Genomic DNA, 8499 nt, shown 5'->3' on the forward strand with positions numbered 1-8499 from the left:
GTTAGTTGTACAGTAGTAGACCTAGCTATAAGCTGTGTGATATGGTTAGTTGTACAGTAGTAGACCTAGCTATAAGCTGTATGATATTGTTAGTTGTACATTAGACCTAGCTATAAGCTGTATGATATGGTTAGTTGTACAGTAGACCTAGCTATAAGCTGTGTGATATGGTTAGTTGTACAGTAGTAGACCTAGCTATAAGCTGTGTGATATGGTTAGTTGTACAGTAGTAGACCTAGCTATAAGCTGTGTGATATGGTTAGTTGTACAGTAGTAGACCTAGCAAGAAGCTGTGCGATATGGTTAGTTGTACAGTAGTAGACCTAGCTATAAGCTGTATGATATGGTTAGTTGTACAGTAGGAGACCTAGCTATAAGCTGTGTGATATGGTTAGTTGTACATTAGACCTAGCTATAAGCTGTGTTATATGGTTAGTTGTACAGTAGTAGACCTAGCTATAAGCTGTATGATATGGTTAGTTGTACAGTAGTAGACCTAGCTATAAGCTGTATGATATGGTTAGTTGTACAGTAGGAGACCTAGCTATAAGCTGTATGATATGGTTAGTTGTACAGTAGTAGACCTAGCTATAAGCTGTATGATATGGTTAGTTGTACATTAGACCTAGCTATAAGCTGTATGATATGGTTAGTTGTACAGTAGTAGACCTAGCTATAAGCTGTATGATATGGTTAGTTGTACAGTAGTAGACCTAGCAATAAGCTGTATGATATGGTTAGTTGTACAGTAGTAAACCTAGCTATAAGCTGTATGATATGGTTAGTTGTACATTAGACCTACCTATAAGCTGTATGATATGGTTAGTTGTACAGTAGACCTAGCTATAAGCTGTGTGATATGGTTAGTTGTACATTAGACCTAGCTATAAGCTGTGTTATATGGTTAGTTGTACAGTAGTAGACCTAGCTATAAGCTGTGTGATATGGTTAGTTGTACAGTAGTAGACCTAGCTATAAGCTGTATGATATGGTTAGTTGTACAGTAGTAGACCTAGCTATAAGCTGTGTGATATGGTTAGTTGTACAGTAGTAGACCTAGCTATAAGCTGTATGATATGGTTAGTTGTACAGTAGACCTAACTATAAGCTGTGTGATATGGTTAGCTGTACAGTAGTAGACCTAGCTATAAGCTGTATGATATGGTTAGTTGTACAGTAGTAGACCTAGCTATAAGCTGTGTGATATGGTTAGTTGTACAGTAGTAGACCTAGCTATAAGCTGTATGAAATGGTTTGTTGTACAGTAGTAGACCTAGTGTTACGTTCCCCAGTTTCTGTGTTGTGGGTTTGTATGTATGTGTATATGTTTCAGGATGGCTTCCTGGATTCCAAGCAGCTGATTGGGCAGCCCCATTGCAGATTGGAGCTCTAACCCCACCCTCTTGTCAGGGGAAACAGCTGTCTACAATTACCGACTCCTTCTGCAGCTTGAAAAGCCGGTTTTCCTTTCTTAGGAGAGAGCTTCTTTGATGTCCTGTGTTATGATTGTTACTCAGAGACAGTTTTTGTAAAGTATTTTGTAGCCGGTCCTGCTGAGGTACGTGTCAGTCAAAAGGACTGTGTTTGTGATTATTGAAATTGTTCACTTTACGTTAGTAATTATTCTGTTTTTGTTCCCAGTGGGGAAGGGGAAGGCACCTTGGGAGTGCTTAGGCAAGAGGCTTGCAGGTATACATAACCTGTAGTATTTACTGTCTATAAACACTAGGTAAGACCTGGGCGGACCACCCCCTGTATTTTAGTTAGCGCGCCAGGTGGTGCTAAGAATAGGTAACCAGTGGGTTGGCAGGTAAGGTAGGAGAGGGGGTTCTTTAACTTTCTTTGCTTTGGTTCTGTCCAGCCACCTTTTCCCCAAATTACAGTGTAAAGGAAGAATACATTCCCTGTAAATGGAAATATTCTCTGCCTCTGTCATCCTTACCTCCACCTACAGTCCATACCTCTATACCTCCACCTACAGTCCCATTCCTCTATACGTCCATCTACAGTCCCATACCTCTATACCTCCACCTACAGTCCCATACCTCTATACCTCCACCTACAGTCCCATTCCTCTATACCTCCATCTACAGTCCCATACTTCTATACCTCCACCTACAGTCCCATACCTCTATACCTCTACCTACAGTCCCATGCCTCTATACCTACACCTACAGTCCCATACCTCTATACCTCCACCTGCTGTCCCATACCTCTATACCTCCACCTACAGTCCCATACCTCTATACCTCCACCTACAGTCCCATACCTCTATACCTCCACCTACAGTCCCATACCTCTATACCTCCACCTAAAATCACATACCTCTATACCTCCAAATACAGTCCCATACCTCTATACCTCCACCTACAGTCCCATACCTCTATACCTCCACCTATAGTCCCATACCTCTATACCTCCACCTGCAGTCCCATACCTCTATACCTCCACCTGCAGTCCCATACCTCTATACCTCCACCTACAGTCCCATACCTCTATACCTCCACCTACAGTCCCATACCTCTATACCTCCACCTACAGTCCCATACCTCTATACCTCCACCTAAAATCACATACCTCTATACCTCCACCTACAATCACATACCTCTATACCTCCACCTACAGTCACATACCTCTTTCAATCCACCTACAGTCCCATACCTCTATATCTCCACATACAGTCCCATACCTCTATACCTCCACCTGCAGTCCCAAACCTCTATACCTCCACCTGCAGTCCCATACCTCTATACCTCCACCTACAGTCCCATACCTCTATACCTCCACCTACAGTCACATAACTATACCTCCACCTACAGTCCCATACCTCTATACCTCCACCTACAGTCCCATACCTCTATACCTCAACCTACAGTCACATACCTCTTTCACTCCACCTACAGTCCCATACCTCTATACCTCCACCTACAGTCCCATACCTCTATACCTCCACCTACAGTCACATACCTCTTTCACTCCACCTACAGTCACATATCTCTATACCTCCACCTACAGTCCCATACCTCCACCTACAGTCCCATACCTCTATACCTCCACCTACAGTCCCATACCTCTATACCTCCACCTACAGTCCCATACCTCTTTACCTCAACCTACAGTCCAATACCTCTTTACCTCCACCTACAGTCCATACCTCTTTACCTCCACCTACAGTCCATACCTCTTTACCTCTACCTACAGTCCTATGCCTCTATACCTACACCTACAGTCCCATACCTCTATACCTCCACCTGCTGTCCCATACCTCTATACCTCCACCTACAGTCCCATACCTCTATACCTCCACCTACAGTCCCATACCTCTATACCTCCACCTAAAATCACATACCTCTATACCTCCACCTACAGTCCCATACCTCTATACCTCCACCTACAGTCTCATACCTCTATACCTCCACCTAAAATCACATACCTCTATACCTCCACCTACAGTCCCATACCTCTATACCTCCACCTACAGTCACATACCTCTTTCACTCCACCTACAGTCCCATACCTCTATACCTCCACCTTCAGTCCATACCTCTTTACCTCCACCTACAGTCCCATACCTCTTTACCTCCACCTACAGTCACATACCTCTATACCTCCACCTACAGTCGATACCTCTTTACCTCCACCTACAGTCCCATACCTCTATATCTCCAGCTACAGTCCCATACCTCTTTACCTCCACCTACAGTCCATACCTCTTTACCTCCACCTACAGCCCATACCTCTTTACCTCTACCTACAGTCCCATGCCTCTATACCTCCACCTAAAGTCACATGCCTCTATGCCTCCACCTACAGTCCCATACCTCTATACCTCCACCTTCAGTCCATACCTCTTTACCTCCACCTACAGTCCCATACCTCTTTTCCTCCACCTACAGTCACATACCTCTTTCACTCCACCTACAGTCACATATCTCTATACCTCCACCTACAGTCACATACCTCTATACCTCCACCTACAGTCCCATACCTCTATACCTCCACCTTAAGGCCATACCTCTTTACCTCCACCTACAGTCCCATACCTCGTTACCTCCACCTACAGTCCATACCTCTTTACCTCTACCTACAGTCCCATGCCCCTATACCTCCACCTACAGTCCCATACCTCTATACCTCCACCTACAGTCCCATACCTCTATACCTCCACCTACAGTCCCATACCTCTTTACCTCCACCTACAGTCACATACCTCTATACCTCCACCTACAGTCGATACCTCTTTACCTCCACCTACAGTCCCATACCTCTATACCTCCAGCTACAGTCCCATACCTCTATACCTCCACCAACAGTCCCATACCTCTATACCTCCACCTACAGTCCCATACCTCTTTACCTCCACCTACAGTCCATACCTCTTTACCTCCACCTACAGCCCATACCTCTTTACCTCCACCTACAGTCCCATACCTCTTTTCCTCCACCTACAGTCACATACCTCCACCTACAATCACATACCTCTATACCTCCACCTACAGTCACATACCTCTTTCACTCCACCTACAGTCACATATCTCTATACCTCCACCTACAGTCACATACCTCTATACCTCCACCTACAGTCCTATACCTCTATACCTCCACCTTCAGTCCATACCTCTTTACCTCCACCTACAGTCCCATACCTCTTTTCCTCCACCTACAGTCACATACCTCTATACCTCCACCTACAGTCCATACCTCTTTACCTCCACCTACAGTCCCATACCTCCACCTACAGTCCCATACCTCTATACCTCCACCTACAGTCCATACCTCTTTACCTCCACCTACAGTCCATACCTCTATACCTCTACCTACAGTCCCATGCATCTATACCTCCACCTACAGTCCCATACCTCTATACCTCCACCTACATTCCCATACCTCTATACCTCCACCTACAGTCCCATACCTCTTTACCTCCTCCTACAGTCCCATACCTCTATACCTCCACCTACAGTCCCATACCTCTATACATCCACCTACAGTCCCATACCTCTATACCTCCACCTACAGTCCCATACCTCTATACCTCCACCTACAGTCCCATACCTCTATACCTCCACCTACAGTCCCATACCTCTATACCTCCACCTGCAGTCCCATACCTCTATACCTCCACCTCCAGTCACATACCTCTATACCTCCACCTGCAGTCCCATACCTCTATACCTCCACCTACAGTCCCATACCTCTATACCTCCACCTACAGTCCCCTACAGTCCCATACCTCTTTCACTCCACTGGGAGTTGAGTGTAGCAGGGTGTTGCATTCCCTCCTTCAAGAGGCGTACGTAACACCTAGCTATAAGCTGTATGATATGGTAAGTTGTACAGTCATTTTGGACAGTCATTGTAGTTGTGGTCAGTAGGTGTGTGGTGGTTAGTAGTTGTCTGGTTGTGGTCAGTAATTGTGGTCAGTAATTGAGGTCAGTAATTTTGGTCGGTTTTGGTGAGTAGATGAGGTCAGTAGTTGGATTGTTGTGATCAGTAGTTGTGTGCTTGTGGCCAGTTTCTAAAGTGAAAACTGAAAGAAATGCAATGATTAGTGATCGGGTGAAATATATAGCAAATGAACAGAGACAGCTTCGCTCTATCCAATCAGAGCAACAGGATTAACATACAGGCTTCCCTTTCTTTTTACAGACAAACTAGCCAATTGAGTTATTTAGAGCACCGGGCACAATCCTGAGAAGGAGGACAAAGCTGGTGAGCATTAGACATTTTCTCTGTATCATTTCAGGTTGTCCAGACTGGGAAAGCATTCAAAATCTTAGTGCAAGCTGTTCGGTACGAAACAGATTCACAAATCAGTACCAGTCAAAAGTATATACAGTACCAGTCAAAAGTATATACGGTACCAATCAAAAGTTTGGACACACCTACTCATTCCTGGGTTTTTCTTTATTTGTACTATTTTCTACATTGTAGAATAATAGTGAAGACATCAAAACTATGAAATAGCACATATAGAATCATGTAGTAACCAAAAAAGGGTTAAACAAATCAGAATATATGTTATATTTGAGATTCTTCAAAGTAGCCACCCTTTGCCTTGATGACATCTTTGCACATTTTTGGCATTCTCTCAACCAGCTTCATGAGGTAGTCACCTGGAATGAATTTCAATTAATAGGTGTGCCTTGTTAAAAATTATTTGAGGAATTTCTTTCCTTCTTAAGACATGAAGGTCAGTCAATCTTGAAAATTTCAAGAACTTCGCAAAAACCATCAAGCGCTATGATGAAACTGGCTCTCATGAGGACCTCCACAGGAAAGGAAGACCCCGACTTACCTCTGTTGCAGAGGATAAGTTCATTAGAGTTAACTGGACCTCAGATTGCAGCCCAAATAAATGCTTCACAGAGTTCAAGTAACAGACACATCTCAACATCAACTGTTCAGACGAGACTGCGTGAATCAGGCCTACATGGTCGAATTGCTGCATAGAAACCACTACTAAAGGCACTAAATCAAATCAAACTTTATTTGTCACATGTGCCGAATACAATAATAAGAAGAGACTTGCTTGGGCCAGAAAACACGACATTAGACTGGTGGACATTGACATTAGATTGGTGGAAATCTGCCCTTTGGTCTGATTTTTAGTTCTAACCACCGTGTCTTTGTGAGACGCTGAGTAGGTGAATGGATTATCTCCTCATGTGTGGTTCCCACCATGAAGCATGGAGGAGGAGGTGTGATGGTGTGGGGGTGCTTTGCTGATGACACTGTCAGTGATTGATTTAGAATTCAAGGCACACTTAACCAGCATGGCTACAACAGCATTCTGCAGCAATACGCCATCTGATCTGGTTTATATTCCATTAAACTTGTGTTAAAAACATGCAAGGGCTTGACATTAACCTGTTCATACACTTGTCCTTCAGACAAGGAGGTGACCAAAAATGGTATCGTGTTGTTTGATGCAAGAAACCACTTTACAAAATAAAATGCATTATTATTCCCGTACCGTTATTTCAGAGAATCTGAAAAATTATTGTCACACCCCTTTGACAGACAGCATGTGAAAGTAAAGTACTGTAGTGTTGTGGTAACAAGGCACATTTTAGAGGTTCCATTATTTATGTTGAATGAATGTCCAATTTATTAATTGAAGATTGAAAACCTCTCTGGCAATATTCTCACACAGCATAACCTATTTAACCTTTATTTAACCAGGCAGGCCAGTTAAGAACAAAGTTCTCATTTACAATTGCGACCTGGCCAAGATAAAGCAAAGCAGTGCGACAAAAACAACAACACAGAGTTACACATGGGATAAACAGGAGTACAGTCAATAACACAATAGAAAAATCGATATATTTGTATTTAAAAAAAAACATTATTTAACCAGGTAGGCAAGTTGAGAACAAGTTCTCATTTACAATTGCGACCTGGCCAAGATAAAGCAAAGCAGTTCGACACATACAACAACACAGAGTTACACATGGAGTAAAAACAAACATACAGTCAATAATACAGTAGAAAAATAAGTCTATATACAAAGTGAGAAAATGAGGTGAGATAAGGGAGGTAAAGGCAAAAAAAGGTCATGGTGGCAAAGTACATACAATATAGCAAGTAAAACACTGGAATGGCAGATTTGCAGTGGAAGAAAGTGCAAAGTAGAAATAGAAATAATGGGGTGCAAAGGAGCAAAAATAAATAAATAAATAAATACAGTAGGGGAAGAGGTAGTTGTTTGGGCTATTTACAGATGGGCTGTGTAAAGGTGCAGCAATCGGTAAGCTGCTCTGACAGCTGATGCTTAAAGCTAGTGAGGGAGATATGATACTCCAGCTTCAGTGATTTTTGCAATTTGTTCCAGTCATTGGCAGCAGAGAACTGGAACTCACAAGAATTTACTTTCAAAAGTTAAAGTACCTAAAATAACATAAATAAAGGCCAGGGTTTACAGTTGTACAAAGGTATGATAGAGTTGTAATTATAGATCGTTTTTTGTTATTGACTAATTCTAGAGATTTAATTAAAATGGATATCAAGGTGAATGCACCAATTTGTAAGTCGCTCTGGATGAGAGCGTCTGCTAAATGACGTAAATGTAAATATTGGATTTCAAGTAAAAAATATATTGCATTTGGAGACAGATTTCAAATATTTGTTTTTGCGTTTATAAAATGTACCAGAGAGAATGACGAAATGAACCACTAATTCAGTAGTTTTGTTTTCATTTGAAAAATAACATTATGTCTTAGTTGTCTGTCATTAAATTACGAAACCCTATTGTTGAACAATCGCCGACGAGGGGGTGTAAAACTTCAGCTACCAACTTCGGCTTGCCTCGAGAAAATAATGTATTATAACCGAACAGCCGAAAAAAAATATTTTCCGGAAGTCCAAAACGAACAAAAACTAAACAAAATGTCGTCATAATATATGCAATATCAGTTTCGTTTGGGAGGAGTATGCCCAGTTGTTTTGAACGCGGCAGTACTGACTGGCTCTTGTTTGACATCAGTACTGACTGGCTCT

The sequence above is a fragment of the Salmo salar genome, chromosome 15 (genome assembly GCF_965601325.2).
Source record: "Salmo salar chromosome 15, fSalSal1, whole genome shotgun sequence".
In the NCBI taxonomy this organism is placed as follows: domain Eukaryota; kingdom Metazoa; phylum Chordata; class Actinopteri; order Salmoniformes; family Salmonidae; genus Salmo; species Salmo salar.